The sequence below is a fragment of the Syngnathus scovelli genome, chromosome 12, assembly GCF_024217435.2.
Source record: "Syngnathus scovelli strain Florida chromosome 12, RoL_Ssco_1.2, whole genome shotgun sequence".
In the NCBI taxonomy this organism is placed as follows: domain Eukaryota; kingdom Metazoa; phylum Chordata; class Actinopteri; order Syngnathiformes; family Syngnathidae; genus Syngnathus; species Syngnathus scovelli.
Window position 1 is genome coordinate 3,053,982 of NC_090858.1, and position 15,952 is coordinate 3,069,933.

Here is a 15,952-nt window from a genome sequence, read left to right on the forward strand (position 1 = left end):
GACCATATCGGAAAAATCATTTGTGTTTTGTTTCATTCCCATACGTTTTAAACACATTCAAACTTAAAACGAAGCAGCCATTCTCAATTTATTGCTCGTTCTCCAAAAAAGATTTATATTTACTTCTTACTCTTTGGAATCTTTGGAATTAAACAGACGTGTATGTATATAACAGCAAAATGTCAAAGCTTCAGTTAACTGAAGTCGCGCTTAGCTTAATGCTAACATACAATGTGAAACGTTGCAGACGGGCTAACAGAGATTAGCAGGTTTTCGTGACGTTAAAAAAAAATTGACGAAGTAATCTTTCAAAAGTTTGCTCACCATTAATGTGATTTATCAACTGGACACCTCCCAAAAAAAAAAAAAGAGGGAGCTCATGACAGCCGTGCCGGCAACAAATTCCGTTTGCAAGTTATTATTTATTTCCCGCAAAGTTTGTCAAACTCACTGTGATCCCCCCCCCCCCCCCCCCCCCCCCAAGAACCCGACTCCCTCCCCTTCCACGAGTTCCCTCTTGTGGCCCGTTCCCGCACATGCTCCCCCACATAATTTATGACTGCCTCTGGTCCTGATGACAGATTATTAAAAGTAGAATTAGTTTTGTGCCGCGGATTTTTCCTGTGGGAATTGGGAAGGCAGGGCTCTCCGTGGAAGGTCTCTGACGAGGTCTCCATTACTAATAGAGGCAGACTTTTTTTTTTTTGAACACACACACACATACACACCCTTCCCCCGTGTGATGGCAAAGCGAGAAGACTAATGATTTGAATTTACTGTGGCAGGCGTCACGTGCTGTGAAAGGCAGCATTGGAGTAGAGGAGAGGTTAAGTTCTTCCCCGTGGAGAGGTTTATTGGATTGTTTAGCACCAGAAGGATAATGTTTTTGTCATCGACTGCTGCTGCCGCTGCTACTACACGGACGCCTGGAAGCAAATCGGCCGCTGCCTGTGAAGTATGGTCAACATTGTGACATCACGCGGAGAGAGGGAGATAGAGTGACCCGCCGCTGTGTGGGAGTTCTTGGTCCAGCTGTGTCGGCAGTTTTTAAATTTTGGATGTATTTTTACAATACAATTTAAGACAGGCTAAATTTAGCATTGCGTGCACAAAGCTGCTAATTTAATCCTAAATAGTCAACCTGATTTTTATTAAGTATATTGAAAATGCTCACAGTAAAAAATGAATACTAGCAAGAATTTACGAAAAAATAAAATAGGGGCAGATAATAAATACGCTTCCTCAAAGAATATTTTAAAAAAATACTTGTTCCTGTTTACGTTAAATAATGTCACAAATTTTTGCTAATAAGTGAACAAAACAAAAATTGCATGGGGGACAGGGGCAAAAATAAGCGGAAGAATTCGTACGATGCCACTTGTCTGCAGACTGGATTAAAAAAAAAAAAAAAATGAAGCAGGCTTTATATTTACTTTGCCCACCCTTGCTGTAGATTATCACTACAAGTAGGCGGGACTGTTCCGTAGCCCCCCCCCAACCCCCTTTGACAAGAGCCCGTTTATTTCTGTATTTCGCAAGTCGCCTCCAACTCTCTGATTCTCTCCCCTCAGCAACTCTTCTCGTTCCTCCTCCTCCTCCTCCACAAAAAAGAGAGAATGTAGGCTTTCAATTCTCCCCCCTGTTCACCTGATGGCCGTTTGGAGCCTGTTCCCCCAGCGTGTGTCTGCAGCCTGGGAAGCAGAGGGGAGTCTCAGCACAGCTGAGAGGCTCGGCTTAATCTTATGCATCATTAAGCACTCAGCGGCACACCGCAGCTCCTCATATACATCATCCACGCTTAATAAACATAATGATGACATAAGATGTAATTCCAGATGAATTTTCATTTTATAGGGAAATGGAGAATTCCTGTAGTATGAGAGGAGGGAGGGCCGAAAGGACAGGAAAGACGAAAAGAGGCGAGTGAGGGAGAAAAAGTAAATTATCTGGGAAGTACAGAATAAATGATGTTTTTTCTCCGCAAGATGGATGGCGGCTTTCTGGGGACACTTCAAGTGGGAGGGGTTGAGAAAGGTGAGGGGGCAGAGGGCCGCCGTGGCACCGGAGGGGGACAAAGGGGTCGGCGAAGAGAGAGAAAAATGTTGGTCATTCCGAGTGTTTTAATCGCCCGGCTTGATGGACAGGCTGAGTGGACCTGAAATGCGGCCATCCATTACGAACGGGGCCGGCTAGAAGGGCCGAGAGGAGGCTCGAGAGGAGGCTCGAGTTTCGGCGCGAGGAGGTTGAGGAGGAGGAAGGGGTTCCTAGGCCGGGGCGGGAAATAGGATTCTGATGGAAGTGGGAGAGCAAGGCCACTGTACACAGTCGAGGCCAATGAGGGCGATCGCAAAGAGGCGTGTTGGCTAAGGCAGCGGGACGAGAAACTCAAATAGCTCGTGTGACGGCAGGGTTGTTTTCCGAACCACAGACGGGCTCCAGGGAAGAAGCCCTCAATAACAGAAAACTGGGTGATGGGCAACGTATCTTAATCAAGATCAAGAACACCCTCGCATTTATTTACGTTGTTTACCGTTAGGATTTAGCATTAGCATTAAGCTAGTGGACTTAAAGACTTGTTTGTGCTTGCAATTTCTGCCAAGCTATCTAGCTAGCTGTATCTAAGTTCTCTAAGCTATATAAGGTATAATAAAAATGAGGTGTACTATAATTCTTCATCCTGCCTTTGTTGTGACAAAATAGAAATGGTACAAAGGCACCAGGGAAATTATTTAGTTTATTTATTTGGTTTGTTTATTTTTAGCCTAACATGCTATTTTAATGCGCTTTTACAGTTTGGCTGCTGTACAGGCAGCATCTATAAAATGAACCAGCCAAAAAAAAAAAAGATTGTGTAAGGAGAAAATAGATCGTCATAATAGGATTTGGAAATGATCCAAATATAACATATCTCCCCTCTCTCTCCTATCAGCGATTCCTGGCACAGATGAGATAAAAACCTTAAATCTACAACGGTGTCATTATATTTGAGGAATGGAAAGAAAAAGTTTCAATTCCACATGTTTACCACTGAATAGGTAATTCTCTTTTCTATTTGTATTCCAAACACCATTGGGAAATAAGAAACTACTCAGCTATTGCTGGTTTGTTGGTGGGGTTGCATGCTTCCAGCTGGACCCCATCCCAGACTGCCATGCATGCGTAATGTGGCCAGCCCGGGCTGCCAAAATTAGAATTCATGCTGTATATTGAACAAACAAACAATGACACAAGCAGACCTTACGCGTGAAAAGAATGTTCAAATGAGTCAACAACGTAAACACGGATTTAAACCGAAGCTGCAAGAAGAAATGATTGTTTTCATTCTCAATATATTTTAGCGACAACGCTAATGCTAACACAGTACCGCTAGATGACGTCACGCTATTTTGTTTGACGCCGTAAATCCGAAAGAAGAATAAAAACAGGAAGTATTTCAGACAAGTTTTTTCTTTTTAAATATGACCTCCTCTTTAATCCTGTTTTTGACGCCTACAGAAAATGATCAAAATACGTTTAAATAAAAATCAAAATAGATCCATCGAGTATCCGATCTGGAATCTTACTCCGATAGAGAGGATGTAAGTTTCCAAATATGGCTCCTCGCCCTACTATCATCCAATTTTCTATTCACGTCCACGCACTTTCATAGCGGAGATGTGTTCCACGGGTAAACGAGTACAGCCTTGACTGGTGGCGTGCAGCAGGGGAACCGTCTGAAGCAGCCCACCAGCTCGCCTCTGGTGGCCTGTGCTGCACAAAGGCATTTCTGGATTCAAACCTCAGCATGTTCAAGGCCAGTGGAGCGCGCCCAGCACTATGCCAAGCCTAGATGGGTGCCAAGGGTGCCACTAACCAGAGCCTCATCCCCTGCACTCTGTCGTCTCGCGGCCAACACAAAATGCTGCAGTATAACATAAAAGGCTGCAAAGAACAAAAAGCTCACAAACAAGATGGGGTGGGGGCGTGGGGGGGTAGCTGAGGTTTAGATTCATTTCCTTTTTGAGCCTTCATATGTTTTGAATGACTAGTGAAGTGCGCGCGGAACCAGCACACGTCCGTCTTATGACACGCGACCCTCCCATTGTCCGAGCCGGGTAGAACCTTCCAGAGATAATGTTCTCATAATTGATGCGCGCACTGTTTGTGTTGTTTCTTTCTGGTACTTTTCCCTCCGCCGCGCTCGGCTCCTGGCACTGAGCACAGATTACATCTTGTTTCCCCAACTACTAAAAGTGTCAGAGGCTGTCTGCCTTTGCTTTTATATCATGTTATTAATGGCAGCCAGCACACAGACCCCCCCCCCCCCCCCCCCTAGTCTTTTTTTCTTTTATTTTTTCTCACAGGGAGTGTTTGCTTGCTTTTGCTGCTGGTGTCTAATTAAAAGATCTCTGCTTACAGGAGCAGAGAACGACTTAGATAGAAAGCAATAATTGCAAATGTTATTATTCCGCCGGCTTGGAGAGAGATGATATGAGTTTGGAAGTGCGGACGGTGGAAGAAGAGGTAACATTTAACCTCGCAGCTCGTAACATCAATTGTAGGTTGAAGAAAATAAATGGAGACAAATGAGAGTGTTTGTAGATTAACAGAAATGGAAAAAGGCTGCCAACTGTAACTGCTACTAAATCTTTTTTTTTTTTGTTCTCTGACCAGAAACCTACTGCAGAGAAAATTCTAAACAAACAGTACTGTTGCTTGCTAAGATTTAAAAATAATTCTCCAAATAATAAAAAAAAAAAAACTTGAATGCAAAGTAAAAATTGAGAATAAATTATAATCATTTTTCAAGTTTGTATTTTTCGTAAACCAGGTCCTTCAAAAACTATCTACCCATTTAAAAAAAATCTCAAAATTCCAATGTATGACCCAAGAACTCGAACCACAGAGTCGTATTTCCCGACGAATCGCAGCGTCACGTATTCACGCCGACCAGAGAGTGTGACCTTGCAGATCGTGGCGGAGGCCGGGCCGGGCCGGGCCCTCTCTGCCGCAGCGCTGTCTTAACCCGAAGAATTATGTGCTCAGATAATTAGCTCTTATAGGTACACTCTCCATTTCTCCACTCCACTGAGCACATCATCTTCCTCGCCTCTTTATTGTTTGCTTTGCTTTGTCAGATCGATGTCTTGCTACTGCGTAACCAGCACTCGGATGTGGGCCCGCATAAATCACAACAAGGTTTCTGTCGCTCGGGAGAGCGCCGGGGCTACGCGTACACGCGATGCACACACGCGTAAACAAGAGGGACGGCTACTTTGTGACACCGGCTATCGGCGTGTTCTTTTTGTCAGTCTGAGAAAAGACTGCAACATTTGTTTGCTCGGTTAACACATCTGTTTTTCCTCTCTGTTGCGTTAGCGCTTTGCCATTATGTTGTGTTTGAGAGACACTTTTAAGTACGGCCTAGCCGACATCAGTTTTTTGAGGACAATGCCGAAAAAATTTGAGATAACCGATTAATCGGATAATTGGTTTTAAAAATATTTTATCCTTTAAAGCTTACAATGGCAAAATTGTGAGTTACAGGCGAATTATTTCGATCTTTTACAATACAGAAAGATTGGAAAAAAATTGGAAAAGATTCAGCCATTTTTTTCCGATTTTATTTTATCTTGTTTGAATGTAATTATCATTGTTGTACGTTGAAATTTGTGTGTGTGTGGGGGGGGTGGCAAAATCAATGAATCGGTCAAAACCAGTTGGATTTAGGTTCACATGATTCTATAGCATGATTTCTTTTTTGGTGACTTTATCTAAAAAATACAAAGGGGAAAAAAAAGTACATTCCAGTGAACACTTCATTTGGGCTTGAGTTGTATCACCAAAAATATTACGCCAATACAATTTTAAATTTAGTCGTGATAAAATTCTACACCAACAGTAGGCATTGGCTAAAGGTGACGGCTGCACATGAACGGATTTGAACCAATTCGAAATCCATATTCTGCTAAGCATCCATTCACACCGCCATCAGGGGTGTGATCGACGCACACGAGGATGACACACAGTCAGACTTAGCGCTAAGCTCTTCCCCCCCCCCCAAAAAAAAAAAAAAGCACACACAGCCTTGATTATGGCGCATGAAATGAGGCAGAAACACAATCGCGTGCGTAAGGACCTGCAGGCTTGGATCAGCATCCCATGTCTGCGTGTGCGCTAATGTCACCCTTAACAGCAAGCTAAACACTGCAGGTTCGCACACATTAGCCATGCCTGCTAAAGCACTCATTTACCACGCAGGCCTCTTCGTCGCGCACAACGACGGGCCCCGACACGCCGTTCTATTAGAGGGCATCCTCCATAGAGCAATGCTCAGCCAATCGTGTCTCTTCCCGAGTCGGACCCACGCAGAGAATATGCTCATCGCCGCTTTACAATATGTGTGCCGCGCTCTGTGACGGTCGCTCAGAAGCATCATGGCCGACGCCGTTTGTAAATTTGGCACCTGAATGGCAATTATAGAAAGCAGTAGAACACAAACATCGTTTAAACCAATTAAAAATCAATATTTATCAGGTCTTTGTCAAAACGATGGTCAGAAGTCGTTAATTCAGACCGCTTTTATTTGTAAACGCCGCTCGCTCGTTAGTCATCGTGTTGACTGTACACATAATAATCCCCGTAACAATGACCCACTTGACCCGGCCCTGTGAAAAATAACAACCAAATGTCTCTTTCCTTTCTTTCACCCTATTTTTTTTTTTTTTTTTTTTTTAAACGTGGTCTGCACACTAATAGGATGTTTGTGCTGAAAAGGAATTTGTTTATGCCCGGCAGCTCATTACGTGCTGCTCTCTAATTGATTTGGATGACCAACACATTAAAATAATGAATTGGAGTCATTGTGTTTGATAAATTGTCTCCTTCCCATTAAGACTGTTTGACTCAATGCGGTCTTCTGTTAGCGTAAACGCAATTGATTGACAGTGCTGCGTGGATGTGTGTTTTGTTACCTCAGCCAAGACTCGAACGTTCTAGTTAAAGCCTTTTCGTAAGGATTTCCGCAATTGTCATAAATGGAAATGTTGTGGAAATTAAACCTCATTAAAAGACAATTTAAGTGCTCATTAGCTCCTATTTTCTCTCAATGAAGAGGTCAAGTGTGCTTGCTTCAAGCTGTTATTTGTCAGTCAAGCTGACTCATTCAACAAAATGAAAAATGGTACAGGTATATTTAAACACCAAAATGTTCGACAAAACATTTTATCTAATGAAAGTATGCTAGCTAGATGCTAACATAGATTATAGTGTTATGCTCATTTAGCTTAATCGATTTTTTTTTTTTTTTTTAAACCTTTCCTCCATTATTTGCTATTTTGATGTTCTATCTGTGTGGCGTTATCTTGCGTGATGCAGAAGAACTGAAGTGATTTGGGGATACAGACAGTTAGCATTAGTGTTTCGAAAACACGGTCATTACTGACATCAATCACGTGCGCTACGTTTCCTTAATGTACCATTTTAAATGCAAAGCGCGTCGGACATACGTCTGCCGGCCTCTCGCCGTGTTGCTTTACCTCAGCCGGCCGCTTGTGAAATGTATGCGAGGCGGCGAGCTTGGCAGTCACCAGGCGAAGGATGCATTGTCTTGTCTTTAGCTGTCATTAGGCGGAGTCTGGGGGAGGGAGAGGGAGGGATGATGTGCAAGCAGTATGGGGTCGGCGAGGAAGTATTTATGACCCTGTAGGAAAGTCATTGGACTGCGGAGATCGCGGGGAGATAATGGGAGGGAATGGGATGCAGCGAGGTGTTCTGACTGCAGCGAGCAGACAAGAGAACAGTCAGGATAAATCAATGTTGGTCATTTTCACTTTCCCCCCGCCATCACTGCTCGCCTCAGCGCATCCACCCCAAAGTCATTTACACATTCCATCATTAGGACCCCTCAAGAGTTTCAGTTGGGAAGAGGAAATAAAAGCCTAGTAATTCTTATGTAAAAGTGACCAGAGCACGGCATTGTTTTTTTTTGTTTTTTTTTAAAACCAATATAGCGGCTTAATACCACGGCGCGGTGATTCCCGTTTGATTTAATTCGGAGGCCGTCGCTTGAACGACTTTTCTGGTGACATTGGGAGGCATACAAACAAGACTGCACCTCATTAAACAAGAACAAACCGAGGGGAAATTACACTTAGTTATGGGAATGGCTTTTAAGCATGCAAAGCATTACTTGAGTCTAAAAAATAAATAAATAAAATAAATAACGTTAGCGTGGCTCGGCGACGACGCGGCGGGCGGCCATTAAAAAGAATGAGGAGCCGGGTACAAGCTCACCTCTGATGATCAAAAGAGACAACTCATTACAGAAGTATATTGACCTTAAAGATGACTTAATTTAATAAAGTACTTCCCCTGAAGTTAGCAGAGCAATTATGGTCACTTGAGGACAATCCACACAGATAAAACAGACTGATGAGCTACTGAAGTAGGCTTTTTTTTTTTTCCGATTGAAACAAATACAAATAATCAACCTTAAATATTCAAAAATCATTGTTGAAAAAAAACTTTTGGTATTTTGCAGGTACTGGATGTAAAGGTGACATTGAATGGGGACGGCCGCGAGCTAATCTATTTGCATTACGGCGTGCGTTCTAGCGCTCCCATTATATATTCCAAAAGCAATTAACACTTCATTAAACGTGGAAGGTGTTAATACAAGTCATAAGACGAAGCCATCTGTCGGATTCTTCTCCCAAGCCTGACATCCACCTGAAGAACGTTTGTAACCGATTTCGGTTCGACGTTTAGACGAGGACACAGATTGGTTGTCTAATAATGTAAATAATAATGAGCGAAATATATTGATACAAAATTTGAGCTGAGGTGGAAAGTAAAAAAAAATAAAAATAAATAAACGATACAGGGAATCGAAGACTGACTGCAATTTGTTGACGAGATAAATGTTGTGTTTGCTCTCGTCTGTAGAAGCGACAAATGAACGAGCCGAACGCAATTTCATTCATCATGTTTCTTGAGGATTTAGCGAGATTTGCTCTCATTAGCGACTCATCCGTCAGGAAGACACTCTGATCCCGCTGAGAGAAAAAGAGAGCGAGCAGGGGGAAATATGCTTCCCCCGCACTTAATTGGAAGCTGAACACACACCCAAAGAGAGGCAGCGGCTATGTCAACCTTCTACACACCCAGATTTGTCTTCCAAATTCAATCCGTCAACATCCTAATTGGCTCTCGCTTTACCATCGCTGAGTCGGACCGGCTCGGGTTAAATGAGCGGAGGAAACGGTCAAATATTGCGAGCCTGGCAATCATCGGCTTGTGAAAACGTGAAACGTTAGGATTTAAAGTATATTCGGATGCCTTGACTTGACGAGCTAACTTCCCAGTGATCTGTAAATGCGGCGTTACGAGTAGCCAACTGAGGCGTCGACAGTTTCCACATCAAGAGCAAGTAAAACAGGCCGCGTTCAACACAAGCCCTCGAATGAGTATCGACATATAATTCAAGGAGCTGGCAGCACAATGGCTCTCATTAGTCTTGCGAGAGTCGGTAATGGCAGATCACCTCTTTGGGCCACGCAATTGACAGGCTGCGCTCCCCCTCAGCAGATATCGGAGAGCTTTTTATTGGCTTCCTGCTCCAAACAAAAAACCCACCCCACCGCCGCCTCTTAATGCCGCCCGATGGCCTGGTTAACCTTGGCGATGCCTCCTGGAGAGCTGGAAAAGTGTCACGCAAAGTTCACTCAATCATTAGCACCGCAGAGGTATTCCATTCCTACAATGCTCTTAAGTTTGATTGATATTTAACGTTTGCATCTTTTGGAGCAGAAACAAAAATGTGATCTCTTTTGATCATCTTTCAGGTCACACATCTTGATGGAGGAAGGATACATGCTAACGAAGGGAGGCAATACATCGAGAATGATCACAACGACGAAATTGTTCGACAAATTCAAGGTAACTTTAATATATTTCCTTATCACTGGCTTGAACATTTGCAACCAGCTATGAGAGTTAGCATTATCGATTTGCTAACTGGCAAATTAGCAACATGTTAAACTAACAAGCTAGCGTACGTCATACGCTAGTTTCCGTGACTGTTTCTTCTTCAAACAGAAAAGAAAACTTTTCTGTAGTTACAAGCCCAACTTAATTGGACTTAAGCCTCAAGTCATGTGACTCGAGTACCCCCACATCTGCTGTGAGCATGCAGCAAAAGGGAAAGTTTCTCCCTGCGTTTTAATGAACAGGTGTCTACATAACACAGGCCACCCCGCAGATGGCGGCGTAATTAGCACTCATTATGGTGGTCCCGAAGAAGACCGGGCACAGAGCGCCTAACCTCTTCACCCCTTGACAGGGCCCATGCCGTGGTGGTGGTTGTGATGTTGGGGGGAGGCTGCTGACACGTGTTGTTCTCCAGGAGGAGTTAAAGGTGGAGGTCACGTTTCACAAGGTGTCATCCTGGTGTGATGCAAACTCATGTGAATGAGGGTGAACATGTCAAGGGACAATTAGCCGTGTTCAGCGAGTTACTTAGCGAATTTACGGCTGTCATTAGAAAGAAATGAGCATTATTGAAATATAGAAAAATAATTTACTGAGGAAAAAAAAAATCTATATTTAAATATAGACAATACTGTACGTGTTTGTAAGACAACATTCCCGCTTGACACCGGTTCACGGTAGCGTGACCTCACACTACTCTGACCTTTAAAACAACAGCGCCGGCTCCCTCCTGCAGCACTCAAGGTGGTTACGGATGTGGTTTGCGGGGTCATTCCCTGTTCATGTCGACGTTCATGCCCGACTACACCGCCGTTGTCGGGCCGCGACGGGGGTGAGCACAGGCGGATGAGCGTCTACTTGTGTGTGTGCGCGCGCGTGCGTGTGGCCCCGATAGGCTTGTAATTCCCCCTCACTTAGAAACGAATTCCATCTAATCTCATTCATGTCAAATAGCGGCGTGACACGTTGTTTTATACTGTAACATTTGGTTATGGCGAAGCACCTGACTGCTTCTCGCTTCACCCTCTGGATATTAAAAGCGGGACCTATATTTCACTGGATGTAGCTTAAACACAGTGTATTACCGCGCCCACGATAAATACTTCCACTAAGTTTGTCGCCTTATAGCGGAGTTCATTCAGCGGGGAGTCATGATTTACCATCAGCTCCCGACGGTAAGAATCAAGGTTGAGCTTACAGAAGGAGAAAATGACCACTCCTGCTTTCAATAGGGAAGGTCACTAATCCAGCCATTCAGCAGATTCATGGATGAATTGCTAATACATTGCTTGCTTGTTAGTTGCTGTGTCAGTTTGCCAGAGGAAGCAAAAATGACAGAGGATTTAAGGCTAACGGTAAAAAAAAATAATAATCAACCCCCTTGCAGATCTTAATAGAATGATCGCTTTAAAATAAAACAAATTAAATACCTTTAGCATTCTCATATACCTTTCAACAAGTCTGTTAGCTAATGCTAACAAATGTGATAATACAAAACACCTTTAACAGGCTAGGAAAATTAGCATCGATGGTATTAATAAAAAAAAATGTAGTATTTATGACATCTCTGTATATCCCAGATTTTGGCCTATTTCCTATTTCCCCGGCACTAAACGGCGTTTCATTGTAGCGAAGTTGAGGATAGAGATTTGCTTCACAAAATATTAACTGCTCATGCATTTTTGCCGCCAAACAACAAAATATCATTCTTGTCTTACTATAAAATTTTAATGGGTGCCGAATGGAGGTATCAAGTCATCCATTCCAAGTCATAATCAGACAGTTTCGGATGAGCCGGTTCGGCTCCACTGCCGCCATTTTTTTTTTCTCTCCCGTCAGCAAGTGATTATTACAATAGCGCTATACACTTAAGTTGCACGCCGACTGGCTGACCAGCGGCACTAAGCCATACACAAGCCAGACATAAATGGCCAATCGGCTCATTGCTTTTGGCCATAAAAAGAGGGCGAACCGACTCCTGCTAACATTTTTTTTTTAATGCAGACTCATACCTGAAAGTTGCTTGAGTGCTGCATAAAAATGGGCATAGACAATTGAGATATTCATAGAAAAAGATTTTGTGAGGGGGTTTTTTTCCACCATTTTTTGTCATACAAAATGTGGTGCGGGTTTTCCGATGGACATACAATGCATGCTTAGATTTTAGTCCGCTACCGTAATGCTAATGCTAATACATAACATACACATCCAATGCAAATGATCAGTATCTATATGGTGGTGTCATATATTCTTTATCGTCTGCAAAGAACAGATATGACTACTTTTTAAAATCACTTTTGTGGAAAACATATTTGATGTTTACCATTTATTTTTGTAGTTTATTTTTTCTAAATGCAATGGCTGCCAAAAATATGATATATAAAAATAGTATAGTATAAAATGGCTGCCAAATATGCACACGTGACGAAAATAATCACTTTTCACTTATGTAATTATCATTGGCTGCTTCTAAATTCTAAGCCACTGATCCTTAAAACACACAGTCAACATCTACTTCAATAAATGCATTTGTGTTGAGTTAAGCTCATTTCCAGGATTTGAGAAAATGGACTGCCCCCGTTTTCTTTTCATCTTTGGATTTAGGAAGCATGTAAGTGACTTTTTTTTTTTCTTGTTGTTATTGACACCGCTCCCGAGCCTCTAAGTTTATCCGCCCTCATACGGAGTCACCTTAAGAGGCAGTGAGGCCCGCTGACAATGCCTCCTGGCGGAAACAAAATGACCGCCGTGTTTCATGTGTTGTTATGCTAAAAGCGCCGCTACCTCTAAATGACCACTTCTATGCATATGTGGATGGCTGTTTGCCTTTACTCAGGCAGGGAGCCTAGCGGGATCATCCTTCTGTTCCCCATATGGCAGCATTGTGGTGAAAATGCGCGACAATCGGCCCCCCGTGCCTCCCTGGGAGAAAGCCCCAGGATGGTTTCACTTTTACTCCGAAAGGCCGGCATTCATTCAGTCATTATAAATAGGAAATGTTTTTTTTTTTTTTTTTTTTTTTATTAAAACAGGGTATTTTCTTTATTTGGGGCTATCATTGTGTTTTAATCCACTAAGGGAGGGATTTGGAATAAGTTCATAAGCCTTCTGTTTTGATCTGAGGCTTCCCTTTCCTCTGAAGCATGTCTGAGTAAATATATTCCACAAACACAGCCCAAAAGGAATCATATCCTCGCTAAATTATTTGTAGACTGATGGAAGAAATGAAAAAAAAATATTTTTATTATTTTGTATGTTTTGAAGGCTGTGATTACAATAGTGAGAGTATTCTGACAGATCCTGGTAAAGATCTAGAATTGTGATTCCACCTAAGAAAAATACAGATTTAAATTAAAATGCAACACAAATTTAAAATTTCAAAGCCAGCAAACCAATAAAATTGTAAGTAGGCTAATTCAATAAAGTAATTTAAGCACACCAGGAGCAACAAAATGTCAATTGAGCTGAAACAAAAATTACAGCTTCATTTTATCACATTTTATGCATTTGTCGTTTTGTGGAGATGCTGGAACAGATTGATGGAATATCCATTTCCTAGATTTTCATCCGTTTGTCTATCCATCCAAAGTTCCACAGAGAAGCAAAGGCCATAGGCTCTAATTATGTAGCTTTATTTCAAAACTTCATTATTATATGTAAATTCAGAACCACCCTGAAAAATGCTAACTGAGCATATTGCGTACGTGCTGTTTTATTTTAATGCACCACGTTGGTCTCCTCCCAGCCAGATCATGCGATACCCCCCCACCCCCCTCTTCTCCGAGGCCCTCCTCCGCCTCACCGGAGTTCTCGAGTTCCCCCCGCTGTCGGCGCTCTCTCGCCATGTTTGCATGACTGTCACATCGGCCCCGGCGTTAATGGAGAAATTAATTACCGCCGGTGTCATCTCTCGTGACACGGGAGTCAATTTGATCATGTTAACCAAATGAAAGGACCACTTGATATACCCGTCCTTTGTAATCATGCTTCCATGCAGAGGGGGCTCGAAATGCATTTAGGCTGTTTAACAGTATTCATTAGATACGACTGCCACGCTGCGAAATGAACTATTCATTTAGCCGAGAGGTCGCACTCGCACTCTTTAACCTTGACAGACCAAATGAGATGTTGCAGACATGAAATTTAATAAGAATGCCTATATCAGTGCAAGGGGAACCGATTTTCGACCATGGACCATTTATACAATCAGCGTCTTTTTATTTCAAACATATTCTGACCAAGTTATTCAAAATTACCAATATACCAATACCAAAAAAAGTATTATCCATTTCCTACCTTGTCAAGTCGTTGTTGATATTTTGTGAGAATTTTTTTAACATAATCACAGTCTACACATTAGTGGATATCATGAAATAATAAATATAAATAATAAATATTTTTTATAATAAATAACAATTATTTGAGCAAATTTGTCATTTCATTAGTAGCTCTGACCCCCCGTTCCACCCTTAGTGACATCTCCAAAGTTGATCGTATTCAAAGCCTTATTTGCTGTCATCTTGTAACTTCTCGTAAATGGGCCTCCCCTGCTCGCCACTTGAAAACACACAGCCGATCTGTCAAAGGACGTCTTTGTTGGCCTCATCATTCGTTCTCCAAAAGTTCCAGCGCTAAGCCTAGCCTGGCCTTTCCTCCTTTACGGCCGCCGGCGTGAATGCGGCTTTGTCGCTCCTCGCAGGTTCCTCATAGAGCTCAGGCCAAGCTTAACTAATCACTCATAAATGTTGCTGAGTGGACAGCCGCTGCACACAGCTAAACAAATCACTCGCCGTGAACATTCCTAATTGGCTTGGAGGTCAGCGGCCAGCCAGGGATGCGGCCGGGGACAATGCACCTGTCATTGGAGGGGAAAAACACATCTTTCTTGGAGACGAACATATAGGACTCCCGATTATCACAAGGGAATATGTTAGACATATAATGAATTATCATTTTTCTAAAATCAAAAATATCTATTCCTCCCATACACTTTAAAAGTATTTCAATTTAGCAAACCCCCCCAGTAGTATTAATTTTAAGCCGTTTTAATTTTAGGTACATTAGCAAGTACTGTATGTAGCCCCTCAATAGTATTTTCCATTATGTGTTAGCATTAAGCTAGCAACTTTAAGATGATCTTCTGTAGTTGTTATAGCTATAAAACATTAAAATCTAGATAGTAAACTTTGGTAGAACAAGAAATAGCCTCCAAAATTTGCGATATAGCAGGCTTGCTAACGATGAACCGCGATTTAGCAAAGGGCTTCCCTGTCGCCACGGCCTTCCCCGCCCTATGAATTGTTAAGAAGTAACAAAGCTGTTTTTTTTTCGTAGCTGCCAGATACAAGGCAGCAGCGAGGTCGGGCCACTCTATATAAATATGTTGGCTCTTCGTATTACAAGCTGTGACAAAGGACAAACAGCTGGGGAGGGAGAAATGCTACATGGCAGCGGCGGACAAGGGCCATTTTCAGCCTGGCTGGTCAGACGGCGGACCCTGAGCTGTCCCCGCCGAGCCTGTTTACTTGACCCGCAGTAGAGAGAGAGGCACAGCTAAGCCCCTGCTCACTTCACCCTCTTGGTCTACCTCCGTCCCTCGCTCTCTTTCTCTCACTCTGATGACAAAGATTAAGCCTCACAACAACATCCCCAATGAGGAGGAAGGGTCATCAATTACCCCGTTGATACTCTTCATTACCTTCCACCTGTTCCACCCACCACCACCTCCCCCTCCCCAATGACACCACGTCACGCCTCACGGGCCGATCTACATACCTCGCTATTTGTCAACTGTACATAAACAGGCTCACTTTTGAATCCGGGGCGGTTTAGGCAGTGCCCCACCGGTACCTGCAGATGGCACTGTGGTGAAAAAAGAAGCTTGTTTTGTACGAGTAGTTATAATTTTGTCTAGCAACAAATAGGCCAACCAATTTTATTTGTGGGGAAAAGTGCTAATTGGTATTTTATCAACACTAATTCC

At 42.7% G+C, this 15,952-nt stretch overlaps 1 long non-coding RNA gene across 1 annotated transcript in view; it reads left to right on the plus strand.

Moving 5' to 3' along the window:
* The first annotated feature begins 8,535 nt into the window (after positions 1-8,535).
* Positions 8,536-15,952, plus strand: part of LOC125978743 (uncharacterized) — a 40,364-nt gene continuing 32,947 nt past the window's right edge. Inside the window, exon 1 of the long non-coding RNA XR_007485132.2 lies at positions 8,536-9,918. This is a non-coding gene — a long non-coding RNA (uncharacterized lncRNA). The remainder of the gene's footprint in view (positions 9,919-15,952) is intronic.